The sequence below is a fragment of the Meles meles genome, chromosome 1 (genome assembly GCF_922984935.1).
Source record: "Meles meles chromosome 1, mMelMel3.1 paternal haplotype, whole genome shotgun sequence".
In the NCBI taxonomy this organism is placed as follows: domain Eukaryota; kingdom Metazoa; phylum Chordata; class Mammalia; order Carnivora; family Mustelidae; genus Meles; species Meles meles.
Window position 1 is genome coordinate 87372318 of NC_060066.1, and position 23867 is coordinate 87396184.

At 38.9% G+C, this 23867-nt stretch overlaps 1 long non-coding RNA gene across 2 annotated transcripts in view; it reads left to right on the forward strand.

Annotated features, from left to right (window-relative positions):
- LOC123952046 overlaps positions 1-23867 on the forward strand; it is a 99670-nt gene that overhangs the window by 69948 nt on the left and 5855 nt on the right. For both annotated transcript variants that reach the window (XR_006820558.1, XR_006820559.1), the window contains exon 3: positions 17416-17568. This is a non-coding gene — a long non-coding RNA (uncharacterized LOC123952046). The remainder of the gene's footprint in view (positions 1-17415; positions 17569-23867) is intronic.

Here is a 23867-nt window from a genome sequence, read left to right on the forward strand (position 1 = left end):
ATAGTTACCAAGGAACCTTTAACTCTGAGAAAATTGTCTCCTTTAAATCATTAATAACCAATCAGTACTTGCCTATTTCTTGATGAAGGGGAAGGTCAGTACTTTTGGATTTATTGGTTTATATTTCATACTATGACTTGATTCAAAGACATATGATTTCACTACATCATGAGGGTATGGATCTCAGAGCAGACTGACTGGTCTCACTATTTCTCAGCTGTGTAATCTTGGGAACATTTAACCTCTCTGTTCCTCAATTCCCTTATCTGTAAGATGGAGATAGTTATAGTGCTATGGTATAGTTTTAGCACTATGGTATAGGTTTGTTTTGAAGACTGACTGAATGTATGTATATGGTTTAGACTAGCACTTGGCACATGGCCAGTCCCCAAAAGGGTTAAATGTTATTATTGAATTGTTTAGGGTAACTTCCCTGTTCTTGAGAACAGACATGATCCCACTTTAATTTGGCTGGTAGCTGTGACTTCTGTCAGTTGCACTGATGGGAGAGGCATGCACACATGGATGAATCTCTCCTTAAGGACCACTTGTCTGTTTTGTAGTAAAGTAAATGTAACCCTTGGGTCCCTCAAAGGACCCACGTAGGCTACATCATAGTAAAAACACTATGTGTCATGTATTTTATATGCATCATTTCATTAAATCTTCATAGAGAACTCAAGAGGAAGTACTATAATTATTCCCCACTTTGCAGCTGAGAGAACTGAGGCATAGGGAGGTGAATGAAGAAATTGTAGAAGGCCAAATAGCTGGCAAGTGGTAGAAAGTGAGTTTCAAGCCTACTTGTCTGACTCCAAAAACTGGTCTTAACAATGATACTGCTGCCTTGCCTTGAGAGTGCTGCCTTGACCTCTTCTAAGCAAGCCCTTGCCAGAGAAATATGAGAGAAAACCTTATCTGGGCCTTCCAGGAAGCCAATAGCAAGTCTTCCACTTACGAACAAAATGCACACAATATTCCCAAAAGAACTTGTGCCATTTGATGGAGAAGAATCATGCATGAGAAGATGCAGGGACTAGAGATGATTCCATAGGTAACTTTTAAAATTAGGTCCTAATATGGTAATCAAGTGATTTCAATAATATAATCAGTAAGATCACTTGCTCTTAGGCCTGGGGGTGACCTACCAAAGGACTCCCACGTCTCCTGCTGCTTGGGATCTCCTGTTTGAGCTTCTTCAGAGGTGTTTATTCACTCTGTGCTCAGCTGGTCCGTTCCAGCTATTGCCACATAATCCTCAAGCTAATGTTTTATGAGAAAGTTTAGGAATTCTCTTTGGGCAGGGCACTGTTTAGTAATTATTTTTGGTGCTACTGTGATACATTTTCACAAACTCAGTAGCTTAAACATTAATTTATTATCTGTAGTTATGGAGGTTAGAAGTTCCAACATGGGCCTCCCCTGGGCTAAAATCAGGGTAGAACTAGGTTCAGTTCTGAAGGCCCTAGGGGCAAATTTGTTTCCTTACCTTTCTCAGTGGCCTTGACCTGTGGCCCCTTCCACCAGCAGCAATGGCTGGTGGAGCCTTCCTCATATAACCTCTTTCTGCACCTGTTGTCCCATCTGTCTCTGACCATAGCAGGAAACATTCTCTGCTTTGAGGATTCATGTGATTAGATTGGAACTGTCTGGATAATCCAGGACAATTTCCCAAGCTTAAGGTCCTTAATTTTAATCACATCTGCAAAGCCTCTTTGCCCCATAAGGTACTATATTCACAGCTTCTAGGGATTAGGACATGGACGTCTTTGGATATCTCCACATCTTTGGGAGGTCATTATTCTGCCTACCACAGGAATGACACTGAAACTGAGGTGTTCAGTGTCATCAGTTTAGAGTTCACAGTCGTCACCTCCTAGTGGTTTCCCAGTTGCTACCCCTGACCACTCACCTGCCATTTTAGCCAGAGGTCCTGGGTGAAGTGAGGCTGGGAGGGGGCACCCCAGTGGTAAGTCCATGAACACTAGGAGTTTAATCCAGGATGTCAGCCTCAGTTAATAATGCCTTGCAGGGAGGAAAGTGGTCATTACTATGAAGGCACTTGTTCTAGTCTGCTGCTGCTGTTCCCACTCACTGGGACTGACTGCTCCAACCTGGGCATACAATCCACTTATTCAAGGTCTGTGTCACAGAAGGTGTGGTGGTATTGAAGTTGCCAAATACAAAGCTTGTTGCCTCTGCTATTGCTGCACTGACCAGAACTGACTAGGGCAGGAATGGGGAAGGACTTCTTCCCTCACCCATGGGTACCCCATGGTCAAGCAGCCTAGGTTCTCAATAACTTCCTTTCATGAAATGGTTTTTTCCATCTGTACATGGATCAATAGCCACTTGTATGGGTTAGCTGTCTCCAAGTCCTGGTAAGATCCCTTTGCCTGACCCTAACCTTAGGGTGTCCCTGAAGAATATTGTTGGGAATCTCTGCCTCCCAACACAGTCAAGTGACAATTATGGTAATTGAAGCAGGAAGCAAAGGAGGTGGGGTTCTCATTTCCTTCCTGTTGGCCCCTACCTGCAGCCTCTGGGCTTTTTACGCAAATTCACTCACTCCATCTTGGACAGTCTTTAAGCTTAGTCTCTTAGTGACTGTGGGGTTGAGGGAGTTGAAACTTGATGCCAGCACAATGTCTGTTAGTAATTGAAGGGAATTTTGGTGACTTCCAGGAACAGTGAAGGCTTCAAGGCAGCTCCATGTGGCTATCATCAGAATCCAAAGAACAGTTAGTAATTTGCAAATGGCAATTTTTTAAAATAAAAAATATTTAAAATTCCTAAGGTAGGCACACATTGTGATGATCACTGAATCTTATTCACAACTAATGAGTTGTTGAACACTACATCAGAAACTAATGATGTACTATATGTTGGCTAATTGAACATAATAAAGACAATTAACTAGTTAAACATATTTAAAATTCCATTTTACTGGGCATCACACCAACACAGTAGTCTTCAGACATTTTTTTGTTTTAGGACCCCATTACTTACTTTCTTTTTTTTTTTTTAGGACCCCATTACATTCTTAAAAATCATTGCATCTCCCAGTTTTGGTTGACGTGTTGGATCTATTGATACTTCCCACATTAGAAATTAAAACAATTATACATTAATTCATTAAAAAACCATTAGATATTAATATAATTAACACATTTTTATTAAAATTAACTATATTTTCTATGACCAAAAAATTGAGAGAAGAGCCACCTTGTTTTACATTTTTGCTAATTTCTTATGTTTGGCTTGATAGAAAATAGTTTTTCATAACAAGAAGAGTTTTTCATGTCTGCTTCTGCCTTTAGTCTGTTGTGAGATCATGGTTTGGGCCAACTATCCTGGGGTAATTTTAAATCAAATGTGCAAGAGTGCTTTGGAGATGGTAAAGCACCATAAAATTCTAGTTTGCTCTTTCTATACAAGGCTGCTAAAACAGGAAGTAACAAGAAATTCCTCCTTTGAGGCTCATCACACCTCTCTTTGATTAAACACAGGAGAATTCAGCCCAGCCAGAAGTGAGGTGTTTGTTTCTTCTTACAGAGTTTCAGAAATAATGTTCTCATAGAAACTTACATGAAAAAAGTCCATTGATTTACCAGATACCAAAGCAAATCTGACTCCATGCTAGACAAACTGTAGTTTCAAGAATCCAAGAGATCCAGTGGGAAGACTGAATGACTCTATACTACATTAAAAGAGAGTTTTGACACACTTTCCCCCCCACCCCTCCCAATCTACGTACCTTTGAGAGGTAGGTATTCTGAGGCTCAGAGAGATTAATGGAAAAATGACCTACCAAAATGTCATATCATTTTGATAAATGGTAAAACTGGGAATCTAGCCCAGGTTTTCTGGTTGCAGATTCAGTAGCTTTTTTCCATTGCATTGCAGTACCCTCAAGTGGTTTATCTCCTGCTCATGGGACTCTAAAAAAGGGGAAAGTAGGAAAGACCTGTCTGATTTGGAGGGATGAATATAGGGAAGAACTTTAACTATGGCTGCAGCACACAGACCTGTGGGAACTATTGCCTTTAGGGATTATAGTATCTTGGGAGATGGAATAGGAAAATGTAGGATACTAGATCATTGGTAACAGGTAGGATAAGGATTCTTGAGTCAGGTTTTCTCCTTCACAATTATATCCAACTCTATGATTATAACGTGTTGCCAAAGAAAGAACCCAAAGATAGAAAATTAGCTCAACATTAAGTTCTATTATGTGAATGCCCCCAAATAGAGTTGAAGATGCCATTCTTCTGCTGCAGGTGGCACCCAAAGATCTTGAGTGATTTATCTTCCAGTTACCAGCTAGGCCTACAACAGTGAAGGACAAGAGGTGATTGCTTGTTAAATTTCTTTCTTTTCAGAGGGCCCACAATTGTCTTCCTAAACAACCCTCAGAAACAAACATTTTGCTTTTCCAATGTGGCATAATCAGATGGATACTTCCCATTTATTGCTTAATTGACTTGTCTACAACACAAAAATCATTTGAAAAGACTTCCTTTAGCTTCTCTTGGGTTTTCTGATACCCCTGTGCCTCAGCTCCTTATTACTTCTGAATGAGCCATCTTAGTCTGTTCTGTAGGCTTCTCTTGTTGGCTAGCACTTAGATGATGATATCACCTGAAACCCTGTTCTCTTTGCCTGTTGCACTTTTCCTCTATGCATTTAGTCTTTTGAGTTCTATATGCACTTATTTAGTGATAATTTTTTTAAGTTCATTCTTTTCCCTTTTTTTTTTTTTTAAGATTTTCTTTATTAGAGAGAGAGAGAGAGAGAGAGAGAGAGAGCATGAGAGGGAAGGTCAGAGGGAGAAGCAGACTCCCTATGGAGCTGGGATCCCAAAGTGGAATTTGATCATAGGACTCTGGGATCATTACCTGAGCCAATGGCAGTCACTTAACCAACAGAGCCACTCAGGCACCTATTTACTGATAATTTAAAAAGATTTATCTCATGTCCAGATTTCTTTCTAGCTTCAGATCCATCTATCCCTTGCCTTTTGGATGTCCTACATTTTCTTGAAACCAAACATGTCCAAAATGGAACTCATTTTTACTGCTGTCTCTCAACTTACTTCTCCTTTGGTGTCCTCCACCCAGCAAATGGCACCACCGTTTATCTAACTGTATAAATCAGTGGCCTAGGAATGACACAGGACACTCTCTCTTTCACCCTATAAGGGAAAACTCTATTTTTCTCTTCTGTTCTCAATACTTCTGACACTACATGTGTGAAAGGTTTTTTGTTTTTTGTTTTTTGGTTTTTTTTTTTTTTTCACACCACATAGTTCTCCAACTCTCAGTGATACTGACAGGGTATCCTACAAATTTAACTCAGTTCTGACACATTCTGTCTGAAGATAGTCAGATTAAGGACTCAGTTTCACAAAACTTTCTGTATTTCAGATGCCAGTGTCAAATCTAGGTTGTTATCTGTACTTCAGACTGACTGGCTATAAATTAGGGTTCCTCTGGGTACCACTTTCCCAGTACCTCCAATATGTCCACTAACCAACTCATCAAATCTTTTTGTTTAAGAGTTTTCATAGAGCTTAATTTACAGTTCTTCCTTCCCCCTTTCCAGACATTAGTGGGTGCCGCTGAAAGTTTCAACCCTCTAATCACTTGGTCTTTCTGGTGACCAGTCCTATCCTGAAACTGTCTAAAGGCCCCAGCCAATATCATTCCTAAGCATAAATCACATGTCCTCAAAAGGGGCTCCTTTTGAATAACAAAAGACACTCTTATTGCTAAGGAAATTCCAAGGGTTCTAAGAGTTCTGTCAGAAACTGTGTGTAAATATATTTTTTTTATTATACCACACACCCCATGGAGACAGTTGATCACTAAGCTTAATTCTGGCACAATATTAAGTTGGGTTTATTGCAGTGACTCCCAGAATGGAGAGAAATAACTCTCTGACTTTGGTTTTTCTTCCACCAATCCATGCTTTACAGCCTTATTTTTCTGAAGGTAGACCTGATGATGCTATGCTAACCTCCTAAAACTCAGTGAGTCCTCATTGTTCTTAGGGCATAATGTTATTTTCCCACTTCTTTTCTTGCCATTCTATTTCCTTGCATTCTACACATCAAATCCTACTAAATTTCTTTTAACTCCTGGAATGAACTGTGCCCTTTGTCTTGCTTCCTGATTTTACAAATGCAGTTTACTCTCTTGGAAGTTTCCCCTTTTTCACCATCTCTGTGCCTTTGTAACTTAGTCTTCAGGTTTAAGTCAAAAATATCAGTCCTCAGGAAGTCTTTTCAGTGTCCCGAGGGAAGGCTGACTACTACCTCTGTGTGTTGGCACAGTGCACAGAACTTTTACTGCAGAGCTTTTACTGCAGTGTGTTACAGTTGCCTGTTTACTTGGCTTTGTCCTTCAGTTCAGTGAAAGCAGGAACCGTGGTTTCTTTGTTCAAGGTTGTATCTCCAGCATCTAGCATTATTTTTGAGATACATTGTAAGAGACCTTGGACAAATTACTTAACCTCCTTTTGTCTTTCAGTTTACCAGACTGTAAGGTGGGAATAGAAAGAGTGCCTATTTTGCAGGGTTGCTCTGAGCAATGTCCATATATTTAGAACTGAGTGGAATACTCAGAATTTGTCTGTGTTTAGGTTTGAACAAACTCTGTCACATAACATTGGCTTACAAAGCCAACGTAGAGACAGCAGAGCCCAATGAATACACCATGGATCCTGAAACCAGGTTGCCTAGTTCCAGTGTGAGTTCTTATACTTACTGGCTATGTGACCTTGGGTAAGTTAGGCCCTCAGAGCCTTCTGATTTACTCATCTATAAAATGGGAATAATAGTTGTACCTATCTCGTAGGGTTGTTGTGTCCCTGGCACGTAGTAAGGACATTATAAATATTTTAAATGAAATAAAAAATACAGAGAGAAGTGAGAATATGCAGACATTTGGCACCATGTCATTATCAGTGACAGTTGATGTGGAATGACTTCCTCTGGATTATGGCTCCTGCTCAAACACCAAAGCAGGCCATCAGTGGGTCATTTATTGGCTACCTACACCTGCCATTGAATAGTTTCCAGGACTCACACTTCATAATGGAATGCAACCAGTTCTCTAAGGGAGTACAATGTCTGTGAAGCGGGTGCATAAACACTGATGACTTTCAGGTCAGGATCCACATAATTGCTATAATTTGCAGTGCCATTTAACATAAATAAATGGCAGCAGGTGTAGGAGATAGGATAGATTTGAAGGGGCCATCACAGGTGGGCTCTCCACAGATGTGAACTTTGTGTCTGAGGTTTGACAGACTTTGGGATCATTTTTGACAGTGGGAAGAGCAACTGCCCTTTGCCTAAACTCTTGTCACACTTTGTCTGAAGGTAAATGCTGACATCTTTGTGATAGCTCAGTTCATTTATCTTGGAAAGCACAAATGTCCATAATTAGCCCCCAATTATTCAACATGTGGCCTCTCTTCTGTTTGCCCTCCTACTGTCTAGCTTTTGACAATTTCTGTATGAAGTAGCTCATGCACAAGAAGGCATTAAATGAAATATGTCCCTCTTACTGTTCACTAATAGCTTTGGTGAAAGGATTTTAGGCCAGAAAACTAGAACAATTGGCCAGAACAAAGAACTTGAACTAGCCTTGTGTTATGGGTTAAATTGTGTCCTCCCAAAAAAGATACATTGGAGTCCTAACCCCCATTACTTCAGAATGTGATCTTTGGAGATAGGATCTTTATAGAGGTAATGAAAATAAAATGAAGTTATTAGAGTGGGCCATCATCCAATGACTGACATCCTTTAGAAAAAAGGCAGAAATTTGGATGATCAGTGCTATGAAATGTGTAAACCTGGCAAGTCACAGACCTGTACCCCTGGGGATAAAAACACATTATATATTTATTTAAAAATTTAAAAATAAAAATTAAAAAAAGGGGAAATTTGGACATAGAGATAGATATACATCAGGGGAATATTCCCTGTATTTCCTCTATGGAAATACAGGGAGAAAACAGCTATATATAAGCTGAGTAGAGAAACCCAGATCAGATCCTTCACTCATAGTCCTTAACAAGAACCAATCTTGTCAAAACCTGACCTTAAACTTGTAGCTTCCCAAACTGTGAGACAGTACATTTCTGTTTTGTAAGCCACCAGGTTTTGGTACTTTGTAATGGTAGCCCTAGGAAACTAATAGTAGGTTTAAATTCTCACTTAGGTATTTATAGTTCCTGGTACCACTGTTACTTGTGTCTCCATCACTTTCCCCACCTAGGTGCCTAGGTGAAGGTAATCGATGGGTTGGAGTAACAGCAGTGATATTTGGTTCCAGCCTCTATCAGTGGAATTGCTAGACTGCCATCTCCTTGTCTTCCTCTTTGCCTCTTTGGTAGTCATTAAAGAGCTCTTGCTATAGTTCTTGGTGCTCATTTCTACTCTGACCTTGGATTTAGCCATTTCTATTGACCTAGCTTAGCCAATTTCGAAGAATAAAAGGAACCTATATATCTCTGTTTGACCAGACATTTATGAAACTTGTTTCACCATAGAACAATTTTGTCATATAAGACATGGAGCATCTTTTGGGAATTACTACCCATAGTGTTTTTGATGTTCTGGAAAAAAGATCAAGGTGACTTTTCAAGGAGAAATCAGGATTAGACACTGGGGTGGGAGACAGAGTTCTTGGAATTCCCTTAGGATGGACATTTATAGTCATTAATCTAAGGTAGATGACATCAGACTAGATAATCCTCTGTTGCGGGGGCTCTCCTGTCCATTATAGGATATTTAGCAGCATTATCCTCTCCCTGTAAATGCTAGTAGCAGCTACTTCCCACTCATAACAGTCTTAATGTGTCCAGGCATTGCCAAATGTCCCATTGGGGAGCAGAATTGCTCCTGCTTGAGAGCCAGTAATCTCAGGTTACTGAAAAAGTTCACAGATTGATACTTGTTTTCTATATTAAAAGTACCAAGATAGGGGCCCCTGGGTGGTTCAGTTGGTTAAATGTCTGCCTTCGAATCAAGTCACAATGTCAGGGTCCTGGGATTGAGCCCCAAGTTTGGCTCCCTGCTCAGCAAGGAGTCTACTTCTCCCTCTCCCTCTGTCCCTCTTCCCTGCTTGTGCTCTCTCTCTTTCTTTCAAATAAATAAAATCTTTTTTAAAAAGTACCAAGATAAGTGATTGAAAAGATTGAAAAGTGTGCATCTCTCTCTCTCTCAGGGAGAGATAAGGTAGAAAGGTAGGAACCTCCATGGAGTCATTTTCTTTTTTTTTTTTTTTAAATTTTTTCATTTATTTATTTTCAGCGTAGCAGTACTCATTGTTTTTGCACCACACCCAGTGCTCCATGCAATATGTGCCCTCTCTATTACCCTCCACCTGGTTCCCCAACCTCCCACCCCCCCTCTTCAAAACCCTCAGGTTGTTTTTCAGAGTCCATAGTCTCTCATGGTTCATCTCCCCTTCCAGTTTCCCTCAACTCCCTCTCCTCTCCATCTCCCCATGTCCTCCATGTTCTTTGTTATGCTCTACAAATAAGTGAAACCATATGATACTTGACTCCATGGAGTCATTTTCAAAGTGATGGGGAAAAGGGACACAGGACAAATCCAGACCCCATTTACTCTGAGACCTCTGTGAGATTACTAGTATCCTAATAACTTTCCCATTTTTGCTGCTTTTGTTAATGATTAGTATTTTTCCTTATGGCAGGTGTCAGTAAAAATCTTACAGCAAAAAGAATCTGTGTGTTTTAGGGAAAAAAACAATTAGAGAAGGTACACACATAATTAATCTAGTTGGTAGAAGATTCTTGGATGAAACCAAGCTGTGTTCTGCTTTAGGATGTTTGCACAGGGCACTTATCTACCTGGAATGCATTTATCTTAGGATCTTCTCAAACACTGGTTTCAAGGAAAGAGTTTTCCTGACTCTTCTCCCTCAAGTAATGTTCTCTGAGTCATAAATTACTTTTTTAACCTCAGTGGTTAAGTTTATTCCTATCAAAGAATAAAGATTTTTTTGAATTTTATTTTATGTGTACTTTCTTGAAAATATTTTCTTTTCTATTGTGTGTATGGTAATTTCGCCCACATTAATAAAAAAGTATCATGAAGTCATTCATGTATAAGATAAAGAAAATCCTTTAAAACACATCTCAGGGGAAAAATATCAAGTGGGCCATTTAGTAATTTATGTATTGTTAACAGACTATAATACAATTTGTGGTTTGAATCAAACATATAAACATTTTGCCATTAGTATATTTTTCATAATTCCACAGTCAGGTATAGATAAAAAAACATTGTGTTTCTTAGAACCAGGCTCAATGGTTTGTCAAACTATTAACTTGTCAGTTTAGTGTTTGCGTCTGTATCATTTTGTATCATTTTCATAGTAGTTGCACTGGGTGTTCAGTATACAAATGTGATTTAGCACAGTTGAATTCTATCAGCATTTACTACTTTTAGTGAAGTGTCAAAATCTTACTTTCATTCAGGTCCCTTTACCTTTTCCACTTTTAAATATCATTGTGTTCAGTATCATTATTATCATTTTTATTTCAATTATCGAATATAATTTAGAAAACTTGTTAGAAGGGTAATCTATTCTGTTTGCCCACATTTTTGCCCTTTCTGTTGTTTCTTCTTCCTTCCTGATGCCACAAGTCTCCTTCTTTTATCATTTCCTTTCTATTGAAGAACCTGCTTTAGCCATTCCTTACCTTCCAGCAACAATTTTCTTTTTAAGTTTTCTTTCATCTGAGAATGTTTTTATTTCCCTTTTATTCCTGAAGGATAGTTCTGTGAGATATAAAATTCATGGTGGACAGTTTTTTCTTTTCTAGTACTTGAAAAATGTTCTGCTTCCTTCTTGCATCCATGGTTTTAGATGAGAAATTGGAGAGACCTGGTGTCATTTAAATTGATGTCCTCCATGGGTAATATCACTTGCTTCTGGCTGCTTTTGATTTTCTTTGTCTTCAGTTTTCAAAAGTTTAATTATGGTGTGTCTTAGTATAGATTTCTTTGCATTTATCTTATTTAGGATTCACTCAGCTTTTTGAATCTGTTGCTTTTTTTTTTAAATTACCAAAATTAGGAACTATTAAGCCATTATTTCTTGTGATACTCTTTTAACCACTCTCTTTTTCGTCTCCAGTGATGCCAGTATTGGATCTTTTATTGTTATCCTACAAGTTCCTGAGACTGTTTTTGTTTTGTTTTGCTTTGCTGTTTGGTTTCTTTTCTCTCTGTTGTTCATATTGGGTAATTTCTATTAAAGTATTTTCAAGTTCACTGATTCTGTCCTGTTATCTCCACTTTGCTACTGAATTCATCCAGTCAAATTTTAAAATTTTGATTATTATATTTATTAGTTCTATAATTGCCATTTGGTTCTTTCCTATAACTTATAGTTCTTTGCTGAGATTTTATATTTTTATATGAATTTTATATATTTATACATAATTTATATAATAAAAAAGTTATATAAATATATTTTTATATTTTATATTTTTTCATTGTTTAAAGAGCATTTTTAATTGCTTGCTGAAGCATATTTACAATGACTGCTCTAAAATTCTTGTCAGATAATTCCAACATCTGATTGGTGTTGGTGTTGGTGTCAGTTGATTGTGTTTTCTCATTCAAGTTGTGATTTTCTTGTTTCTTGGTACGATGGCTTGTATCCTGGATATCTTGGTTATTACATGAGACTCTGGATCTTATTTATTGGTTTGTTTGTTTGTTTGTTTGTTTGTTTTTTTTTGGTTTTTTTTTTTTTTTTTTTTTCTCGCAGATAGTCACCCTTTTTAGGTTTAGCATTCAAGTCCTGTGTTCCTTTTGTAGGCTGTGGTTTCACTGACAATTTCATTTTCAGAACACTTGTACTATTTTGATCTGCTTGGTGCCCTTGTAGTTTTAACAGGTCCCTGCTGGTGCTGCCTTAGTGGGTAGAAGGAGCTTCCCTACCCTGCATGGATTTCTGGTAAAGATGAAGAGCACTTCCTGGGTTGAGCACTTGTGTCAGAATCCTGCCTCCTAACGACCTAACAGCCCAGTATCCTTCAGAGAGGGCTTTTTTGGGCCCCGGGAGGAAGAAAATTCCTGACCACTTAATGCCAGCATCGTTCCAGACAGATGCTTCTTGCTGGTTCTATAAGCTTGCTCAACCCAGAAATTTTATATTGTAACATCCTGATTATTTCCTTCATAGCACTTGTTATCTGAAATTATATTTACTTATTATTTTGCTTTTTTCAGTGTCTGTTTCCCATACTAGAAATAGCTCTGTGAAGGCAGAGTTTTTATCTTTATTTTTTAAGATTTTTGCTGTTTCCCAGCACCTAAACAAAATAGGTCCTCAGTAGATACTTATTGAAGGAAAGAAGTCCCAAGAGGTAGAGAAGATGATGACAGCTATAAGGAGGAGGGAGAGCATACTGAATTCTTTTTTTTTTTAAATTTTATTTATTTATTTGACAGAGAGAGATCACAAGTAGACAGAGAGGCAAGCAGAGAGAGAGGGGGAAGCAGGCTCCCTGCTGAGCAGAGAGCCCGGTGCGGGTCTCAATTCCAGGATACTGAGATCTTGACCTGAGCCAAAGGCAGAGGCTTAACCCACTGAGCCATCCAGGAGCCTGAGCGTACTGAATTCTTAAAATATATTGTCTATTTGGACAACAGGGCTGAGATTTTTTAAAAATTTATTTTGTTTTTTGAGTAGGGAGTTGAATTTTTATTTTATTCATTTGTTGGTTAGTTCAACAAATATTTATTGAGTACCTATTAGGTACCAAGCACTGTGCTGGGAATTTAAAGATAAGAAAAGAGGGGCGCCTGGGTGGCTCAGTGGATTAAGCCGCTGCCTTCGGCTCAGGTCATGATCTCGGGGTCCTGGGATCGAGCCCCGCATCGGGCTCTCTGCTCCGCAGGGAGCCTGCTTCCCTTCCTCTCTCTCTGCCTGCCTCTCTGCCTACTTGTGATCTCTCTCTCTGTCAAATGAATAAATAAAAAATCTTAAAAAAAAAAAAAAAAAAAAGAAAAGAGGTCTGTGCCCTCCTGGGCACCATAGTCTATGTAGGAAGACAGAAACAAAAAGAAATGCCAATGCAATGTAGGTTATGAAGGAGAAATGCAAGTTGTGGGGCAGCAAGTCTCATTAGGCTCCTGGGGGGATAGGGAGGGGTCTCCAGCCTTTCACATCTGCATAGTTCTGTCTAAATGTTTGCCAAGAGAGTCAGCGTCTGGGTCCCCGAGCTTCCTAAACACTAGAATCCTCACCATCACTAATGCTGTTTGAACACTTTTCAGGTGTTTTCCAAACCCTGGCTTCTTTAATCCCCACAGCAGCCCTTCATCAAGGGTTCTCTTATTGTCACCTCCTTGTTTTACAAACCAAGAAACAGGGGCTCAGACTGAAGGTCCCCTAACTGGTAAGAAGTAGAGCCAGGTGACTGCCTCTAGGGCCCATGTTCTCAAACCCCACCGCCTCCCCAGGGAGGAGAAGCCATCTCCATCTCTCCTCAGCCTTGTGCACTTAGCTCAGCTAAACCCCTGCCTCCCTGGTACACTGGTTGCCTGAGTTGTCTTTCTGTAGTTTCATTAGTACAGAGACAGTGACATGAACAGGTTCTCCTGACCCAGGATGGTTTTGGTGGACAACAAAATGCTGTTCATAGTCAATGCTAAGATCAAGGAGGATCCTCTTCTTTGGGAACTGAGCCCTGGCTAATGGTCCAAATGGATTGCATGATGTTCTTTATCCCACCAGTGTCCATGGGCATAAAGTTAGTCCTGGATATTCCCAACCTAATGGGCTGCTCATTTCACTGATGGCTGCTCTCTTCCTTCCTCAGGTTCTCAGGTTCATCAATGAGACAAAAGTTCTGAAAGAGGGATTTCTTGGTATAGAGATTAAGGGGGCAAACTCAGGAGCCAGATAGCTTGGGCTCTAATCCTTTCTCTGCCACTTACTGGTGATATGACCTTCTTTGGCCATGTGACTACATAGTTCATCTGTAGGTGAGTCTGTGTGGTTCTGTGGCACAGGTGGAAAGTGAAAGGGCCATTTTAACACTAATTTAAAAAAAATATCTTTGGCAAAAAAAAATACCTTTGACTGTTGTTTATTGAGCACTTACCATATGCCTTTTACAGGCTAACTACTTTATATCACTGCCTCATTGTCATATATCATACATTAATCATCAATCATATATAAGTCATATATGATATATGATCAATGTATGATATATGACTCTGCATAGTCATCCTAGGCAGGTGTGGCGCATTGCATTTTTCAAAGATAACTACCCAATATTTTCTATCCCACATGCTGTTCTTGAAATGTGGTATTAATGCTCTTCTCATAGAATAATGAGGTTTATATTTCTTCTCCTTGAAATCGGGTACACCTTTGTGACTGCCTTGACCAGGAGAGTACAGCAGAAGTGATACTGGGTGACATCCAAAACTAGGTCAAAAAGTGCCATGTGCTTAAAAAAAAAGCCATGAATTTACTTTGCTCTCTTGGGCCACTCATTCTTGAAACCTGGCCATTTCATCGTGAGGAAGCCCAAGTCATACGCCACGGCAATGTGCAGGGTATTCCAGCTGGCAGCCCAGATTACATCCCATGAAAATGCCAGCATTAATTGCCAGATCTGTGAGTGACGATGCATTCAAGGTGATTCTAGCCAAGCCACTATCTGACTGCAATTGCATAAACTCTGAATGAAAACTCTCCAGCTGAGGAAACTGAGGCTCTGAGAAAGGAAGAAGACATGGGCATGTGGCCAGTAAGTGACAGAGCTGGAATAAGAACCCAGGATCCTTAAAGTCTTGACTGGAGAAATGAAATGAGGGGATGATTTCTGCATAGACACAGACTTCATCTGTTGGCCCAGAGGGATCCAGCTGGGTCCCCAACCTCAGGGGCTATTGACTATTTTATTTCTGTACATTTACTGAGTTCCTCTTCTAAGCTAGATACCACGTTATGACTTGTGAATTCAAAGTGAATGAATTGTTGATTTTGTCTCCAAGGGGCCTATGATCTAGGTGAGGAGATAGACTGTTGATCTCTGTACTCCTATATATTCTTCAACACTGGCAAAGACGGAGAAGTTGCTATATAAGACACTGAAAAGATTTCCTGGCCTAAGGCAGTCAGTTCTACCTCCTCAACTTTGAATACATCCAAAGATATCAAAGTGAAATAGGAGTAACTGATTACTTCTGTAGTTAAACAAGGGTTCCTCTTGCATGACTACTCTGAAAAGGAGTTCTAAAGACTTTAAGGCTTTCTACTTGAGTGGAAGAAATAGTGACTAGTATAATCAGTATCCATCAGAAGAAGAAGGTGGGTGGATTCATTCCTTTCTGCTATATTTTCACAAATATTTGTTGGGTAGTGATATGTTCCAGGCTAGAGATACAGAAATAAGACAAGATCCTTGCTCAGAGTCTAGCATGGAGAGAGAGGTAAAAAGTGTTAAAAGATGCTAAGATGGTCACTCCAGTGAAGTTAGGGATAGGTGCTGGGGAAGGACAAGGAAGAGCTCCTCCATCTGTAGTGGAGTCAGGAAAGGCTTTCCACGGAAGCTAGACTTTGAGCTGGCCATGAAGAAGGATAACTTTCCAGATGCCCAGCAAGGAAGAGGCAGCTTCCTAGAGTCCGGAGGAGGGAGGAGCCTGTGTAAATAGTTGAGGAGGCATGATATGTTTGAAGACCTATAAGAAATTTAGTACTCTTGGTTTAAAAAAAGGGGGAGTGCAGGGAGGGCCAACAGGTGGAAAAATAAGTGGAAAGTGAAGTCTGGTACCAGAATGTGAAGGGTTTGCTGTGCTGGTACAGGTGTTTGCCTTTTATGGTTTGGTGTGCAGTTTCTAGCTGCAGTTAGAATTATCTGGGAGCCTTTTAAAAAAGACCAATGCCTGGTCTTATTCAGTAGGTATGGGGTGAGGCTTAAATATCAATATTATTTTCAAACTTTTTATTGGAATAAATTATACATGTGTGTCTCCACTGTGCTGTTCTTCTTCCCCCCGCTGATATATATCTCTTTACTTTTGTGCATTATGCTCCTAAATATCTTTATTTTTGACCCTGTTTCCCTAACTCTTGATTGGCTATCATGACTCAGATTTAGTATCACTTACTTCAGGAAGCCTTACCTGATCTTTCCTGGCTGAGTTATGAATCCTTTTCTGTAGTTCCATAGAAACTTGCATATAACTTTCAGTGAGATTGATTTCCAGTTCACTTGGTTTGGTCTTGGACATCATACCATGACTGAGTTATATCCAGACTGAATCCAATGGGGTAGGCAAAATCAAGTGCTAATATCAGAAGGGTAGTGGGTACTGGGCATCAAAAAAAATTTTTTTTCAATACTATATAAACCTGTGTTGTTCCTGAAAATATTTAAAGTGGTGGTCTCTCTACTGGACTAGGAGTTCCCTAAGGGCAAGTTCTATGTGGTATTGATCTTTGAATACTTAGCTCTGATTCAGGTTCCTGGCTCAATAAATGTTGAATGAATGGTTCCTGCTCTCAGATTTAAAAATATAGTTTCTTCTGAAGTCTGCTCTGAATACCAATTATCCTTTCTAAAGTGTTTCCACTTTATTCTGTCAAGCCCCCAGGACTTGAAAGTGGGGGGCAAAATTTGCACAATGGCTTTTGAATTTATCATCAACCAGAAAACATCTTTGAGAATTTTATTAGCTCCTTTCCATTTGGCCTTCTGAGAAGCGTGAGAGTCAATGATAGGAGAGAGGTAGGCAGACCGAGCAGCTGGCATCTCAACCCACTAATTCCATGGCCAAGTGCCCTCTGTCTCTGCTAGAATTCAGTTTGATGATAAGGAGGAAAGTAGAGGTTCCTGGACTCAGGTTGAGAGTTGCCCAACCCACATTAAATTGATTGGGTTGACAAGTACTGTAGAGGTAGAAAATGTTGCTTTACTTCTGCCTTATCTGCTGAACATTCTTTAAGGATCTCTTTTAATTTACATTTAAAAATTGGAGGGAGAAAGAAGCTGATAGGCAGGGACATTTACATTTAATTGCTAATTTGTAAGTAATTTTCCCAAGTGCTACTTCATTTCAAAGTTGTCATTTAATGGTTATCACAGCGTTTCTCTGGAAAAAGGAATGTGTTTTGTTGAACTCACTACTCCTTCAGGGGCAGACTTGGATTTAGTTTTAACGGTAATGATTTTTTCATAAGGTGAACTTCGCTTTCACACAGGGTAGTATGATTCATAAAATCAAGTTCTCAATGCTTTCATTATCCTTCCCAGGAATAAACCCTATTTCCTACAGCTATAATTCCCATTGTAAACCAGCGAGGTCCTTGTGCATAATACCATGCATTGATTGTTATCTTGTAGAGCCGCATTGAATGTCACAACCTGCTTTGGACAGAGAGATGAAAAAGAAAAAGGAAGAGGAGGAGGAGGAGAGAATAGATGGCAGAGTAGCACCTGAGTCTCCCTCTACTGAATCTCCCTCTGCTTGGAAAAGAGAATGTTTCCAGCACTCAGGTATGGTGAAGAAGTTGGAACAGATGGTTGAACTTGTTTTTACTCAGCTCACTATTTCCATAGACGTTTGCTCTGTGTGATCAAAGCAGTCTTTCCAGTGCTGAAGAATGAAGGGTTTACCTCAGACCTGCTTAGATTGGATTGTTGGACTACTTATTTAACCCAATAGAAATTATGAGTGCTGTATTAAGTACTTCGTGTACTTCAGTACGTGAAGAATGTATTCGTTCTTCATGCACCCTCTCGCCCCCATGGGACCTTTATTTTCCCTGGGGTGGGGGGCAGGTGACCAAGAATCCTGCTTACCTACATTTCTCCCATCTGAGACCTCACAGCTGGCTTACAGGAAAGAGTCCAAATTCTTTGGTGTGGGATACGAATAGGCAGCATAATAAAAGGATATTTTGGGAATAATAATTTGGCAGCAGAAGCCAAAGACAGGGAGTAAATTAGCAGTCAATTAGAACAGTTTGGCAGGATTTGGGCCTCAACCAGGAAGACATTGTGCCAGAACTATTATTTATTATTTAGAGAGAATTTGGCCAAAGAATTACATACACTGAGAGCCTATTAGGAACCAGGCCCTGTGCTAAGTGCTTTACATAAATTATCTCATTTATGACAAAAGTAATTCCCTCTCTAAAAGCACCCATACTTTTTGCTGTGGCACTTTTTACAACTGAAAACTATGTATTTATTTGTATGGTTAGTTTGTATTAATGTCAGGCTCCACCCATTAAGTTTCCATCTACCTGCCTGTCACATAGCAGATGCTTGAAAAGTTTACTGAATGACTAAATGACTGTGTCTTGGTTACCACTCTTATGCAACCTAGATTCATGAAAAGAAACTTCACGGAATTCTAGGAAAACTGGATAAGCACTATGCAGAAAGGGGCTAAGCCAGGCAGCTCTGGGAACCGCAGCAACCACCAGAGAACTTGTCTATTATGATGACAGCTCCTAATGCTTACATGCTAGAGCTTTCCATTGAAATTCTTGAGATTCTCACTTGCCTGACTTAGCTCAGTTGTCCACTCATGATCCAGTCAGCTATGACCAAGGTGAAATAACATAGTAGGTACATGTTTGCAGTCTTCTTCTGGTGTGTATGTGTGTGTGTGTGTGTGTGTAGGCAGTTCTTGGAGGAAGAGGTTACTGGGGGCTGTGAGGGTAACTTAAATGGTGTTTACTATAATGTAGGACTGGAAGGACGACTCTGACAACAACGTACAGAGGTGTTTTGAAAAGATATGCATTATAGCACTGTGTCTGGATTCCAGGGTTCCAGTCCTAGACTCAGTATTTCCTGTGTGGTCCTGGGCAAATTACTTAATCTGTCAGTCCTTCTTTGTCCTTACCTGCAAAGTGAGAATCATGATAGTTTTAGCCACTTAGACTTATAGTTTTAGAAGAGATAATGCATGTAAAACATTTAACAGTGCCTGGCATTGTTGGCATTCAGTAGATGTTAGCTAACATCATTCTTTCAATGGAAAATGGAAGTTACATCTAGAATATCTTTATTCCTCTTGGTGAAATCAAGACTCTTCTAGATGAGTTAATTCTTGAGAGAGAGTAAGGCTTAAAGTGATGAAGACTTTCAAATTTGGAGAAAGATGATATTAACAAACCCAAATGTTCATAAGATCATCTGATCTTCAATTTTAACAGTTTATTAAAATACCAAAGTAGAATTTAACACCAGTCTCCTCCACACAGGCCCTTAAAAAATCAGCTTTTCCTTACTTGCTAGTTGTACTGGCAGCGGAGGACAAAGATTGCAATTCAGAAACATACCCTCTTCACCCAGACCCAGTACTGAAGGCCAGGACCCATAGGGCTGTGCTAATAAGGAAGTGATGAGTTACCCGTTTGACTGTTCAAGTCTTCTGACCTAATCGCCTACTAATGCTTTAAGTAAAAGGTGAAAATCATGTCATCTGTAGCTGTTGTGGCAAGCAAACAGGTAATTGAATATGTTTATAGCTCTATTTGAATTAAAGATTACTGATTTTATTTCTTCACATTTAGCAGCATATTATAACCTGAAACACATATTACAAATGTTAACCGGCACTTCTCAAAGCCTATGAGTTCTTTTGTGAAATTTCACGAGGGCCAGTGAGGAACAGTTTGGAGAAAGGCTATTTGGAAACTATGAGATGATTGTACTCTCAAATGTGTGATTTTCTTCCAGTTTAATCATGTCCCCCTTTTGGTTCCCTAAGGTCTGTGTTCTTGGTTTACATGCTGAGGGATTTATTGATAACAACCTTCATTTTAGGTCAATTTAAGTAAGGGAGATTATAATTATAATAATTCCCTTGGGATTCTTATTGCCTTTTGATTTTATTATTTTCATTTATCACTTAAATGCAGATGAATTGTAGGTTGAGCAAGAATTAAGGTGAAGCGTTCTCCTTTAAAAGCATTTCCCTCAGGAAGCCTGGGTGGCTCAGTGGGTTAAGCCGTTGCCTTCGGCTCGGGTCATGATCCCAGGGTTCTGGGATCGAGTCCCACATGGCTTCCTTGCTCGGCAGGGAGCCTGCTTCTCTTTCCACCTCTGCCTGCCTCTCTGCCTGCTTGTGTGCTCTCTCTCTCTCCTTCTCTCTGACAAATAAATAAATAAAATATTAAAAAAAACCCATTTCCTTCTATGGGCAATGGGCTAGGTGGGTGATAGGGATTAAAGAGGGCACTTGTGATGAGCACTGGGTGTTGTATGTAAGTGACAAATCACTGATTTCTACTCCAGAAACCAATATTGCACTGTATGTTCACTAACTAAATTTAAATTAAAAAAAAAAAATTCACTCTCGGTTTCAGAGAACCTTAGCACTGGAAAGCAATTTAGAGATGGCTGGCCCACACCTATGTATTACAGAGAGAAAACCAGAGGCCTGAGAAGTTACATGATTAATCAAGGTCACTCATCTGTATAGGACAAGTAATGGACTCTGGATTAACAGATGAAAAGTTCTCTCCACTAAATATTATGATCAAAAGAGAAGTTATACATCATATAGAAAAATTGGTTATTGTGAGGATTATTTTGTTTCACATTTTGTGGGCTTTGATGTTGTTGTTCAGACAGTTCGACTTTTTGTTGTTTGTTTTCCAAGGTGCTTAGAGCTCTCACTAGTACACTTCTACATAGAAGGTTCTAGGTACTTCTGTCAGATGCAATTTCATGCACTGACTTTTGTGGCTCAGATATGGCTTTGGCTAACTTAATGGTTCTCATATGCTAGTTTAAACCAAAAGACTCAGGATTAGTTTTTGGTTACTTTTATTTAATGGATGCATATAAATACACTATTTATTCATTGCATGTTTTGCTTATTTAATTACAAGATAGGGTCCTCCAACTCATATATAATATTAAGAAAAGGCAAGTTGAGGGGCACCTGGGTGGCTCAGTGGGTTAAAGCCTCTGCCTTCAGCTTAGGTCATAATCCTACGGTCCTGGGATCGAACCCCGCATCAGGCTCTCTGCTCAGCAGGGAGCCTGCTTCCTCCTCTCTCTCTGCCTACTAGTGATCTCTGTCTGTCAAATAAATAAATAAAATCTTAAAAAAAAAAAGGACAAGTTGATGTATGCTCTTATTAAGGTGATAATCTTTTAAATATTGGAAAAAGCTAAAAAGCCTCTTTGTAAGTAGGTCTTCCTTGCCTTGCTTTCCCATTTCATATAAGAATTTTACCCGCAGAGCATTCTGATCCTTTAAAAAAAACATTTTAATTTTTCTATATAGCAAAGTATACTATCTACACAGAAAAGTGTATGCAGAGTGATGTAGGAAATGTGGGGTTCAGAGCTGACAGCCAATAAAGAATTCTTCAGACATCTTCAGTGCAAAAAAAGTGGTTTTGTTAAAGCTGGAACCAGAACCCATGGGCAGAAAGAGTTGCACTGGGATTATGAAGAGTGGCCAGTCACATACTTTCAAGTTGGGAAGGGGTTAGGGATAGTGTAAGTTTCTAAGGAATTTTGGAAGCAAGGTTTATAGGACCTTGAGGGGGCTAGTTATTGTTAGGAAAAGGTCATTTATTGTCGGAACCAGAACCCATGGGCAGAAAGAGTTGCACTGGGATTATGAAGAGTGGCCAGTCACATACTTTCAAGTTGGGAAGGGGTTAGGGATAGTGTAAGTTTCTAAGGAATTTTGGAAGCAAGGTTTATAGGACCTTGAGGGGGCTAGTTATTGTTAGGAAAAGGTCATTTATTGTCTGATAAAACCCTAGTCATGAGACCCTTCAGATGTATATCAGTGTTCCCTATGCTTGGGGGATGATTGCCAACATATATCTTGGGGGGGTAGAGATAAAGAAAGTTTTTAAAGGAATTTTTATTTAAAGTATAAATAAATACATATTTTATATTTATATGATATTAATTCTATATATATCATATCTTAAATATATTATATAACATTATTAATAATATTCTATATTATATTTATATTTTATACATAATTATATTTTATATAATTATATATTATATTTATATTTTATAATTGTACATTATTTATATACATATAAATATATTTTAAAGTAGACTTGCAGGATCCTGGGAGTTTCGGGCTAAGATTGCCTTTTGCCCTTACCAAAGTATTAACATTGAGGCAGCCAAGTTCCTAGAGGAATGCCACTCTGCCTGTTTCAAGGACTTGTCAATGGGCTGTAAGCAGTAGGGAAATTTAATTTTTTCTTTTGCCTGTGTTTTCCACATCACAAACCTATGTACATATTTTAGCCATCTGTTATAATAATTTTTTGGCTTTTCCTTGTACTATCACTACCTGTTTATATTCCTCAACAAAAAAATGAAGTGTTAAAAACTTTATGTTTTATAAAATGGGATCATACAGTGAGTATTCTTTCATTCAAAACTACATTATGGATGTCATCTTTCATTCTACACTTAGTGAAATTCATTCACATTGTTGCATGTAATTGTAGTTTAAAAATGGTTGTTGCTCTATATGTGGCTAATTGAATTTAAATAAAAAATTTTAAAAATGCTTGTTGCTATATAGTATTGCAATTACATAACTCTTCTACTATAATATATTTACCCATTCTACTGGGGACAGGTATTTAGGTTGCTTCCAATTTGGGGCTATTATGAGTGATGTATTACAAATGAACCTGTATAAACCTTCTGTTGAACATGTGCAAGACTTTCTATAGAGTTTATACTTAGGAGGGAATTGCTGGATTACAGTGTATGCTCATCATTGAATTGATTTATAATAATGACCATAAATGCTCTCTTCCAATGTATAGTCTATCCTCATTATTTGCAGGTTCTGTACTTATGATTTCTCCTACTTGATAGAACTTACTTGTAACTCCAAAATCAGTCCTCAGCTGCTTTCATGGTCAAATACAGACAGGTGCAGAGTGGCAAAATATTTGACTTGCCAATGTGCACATTCCCAGCTGAGGTTGAATCAGGTGGCACTCTGCCTTCTTTTTGCAGCTCACTATAGAGAAGTGTCCTTTACATGTCTGTTGCTGCCAAGTTTTTTTTTTTTTTTAAAGATTTTATTTATTTATTTGACAGAGAGATCACAAGCAGACAGAGAGATAGGCATAGAGAGAGAGAGAGGGAAGCAGGCTCGCTGCCAAGCAGAGAGCCCGATGCGGGACTCGATCCCAGGACCCTGAGATCATGACCTGAGCCGAAGGCAGCGGCTTAACCCACTGCGCCACCCAGGCGCCCCTGCTGCCAAGTTTTTAATGTTCTTGTATTTTTTGTTGATGTCACTGTTTAAAATGTAGTGCTGAAGTGCTGTCTAGTGTTCCTAAGCACAAGAAAGCTATGATATGCCCTATGGAGAATATATGTATTTTAGATGTTTCCTTTAGGCTTAAGTTATAGTGCTATTAGCCATGAATTCAATGTTGATGAATCAATAACACATATTAAATAAGGTGTCTTTGAACAGAAACACTTATAAAACAAGTTTATGTATTGACTGGTTGACAAAAATATTGTGATTAGAGACTTGTAGGAAACTAACCCTTTTTCTCCCAGGGGAAGAAAAAGTATTTGCTAATTCAGTGTTTGTGGCAACTTTATAGAACCTAACTACTCCCGATAATGAGAATCAACTATAGGTAGCTGGATGTATTTATACTTCTACCAGCAATTCATGAGAGTTCCCAGTGAGCCACATTCTTGAAAACATTGATTAATGTCAGATTTTTAAAAATGTTGCTCATCTGGTATATGTGTGGTACTATTCCATATATTACTATATATTAATATATAATATTCCATGTTTTGTG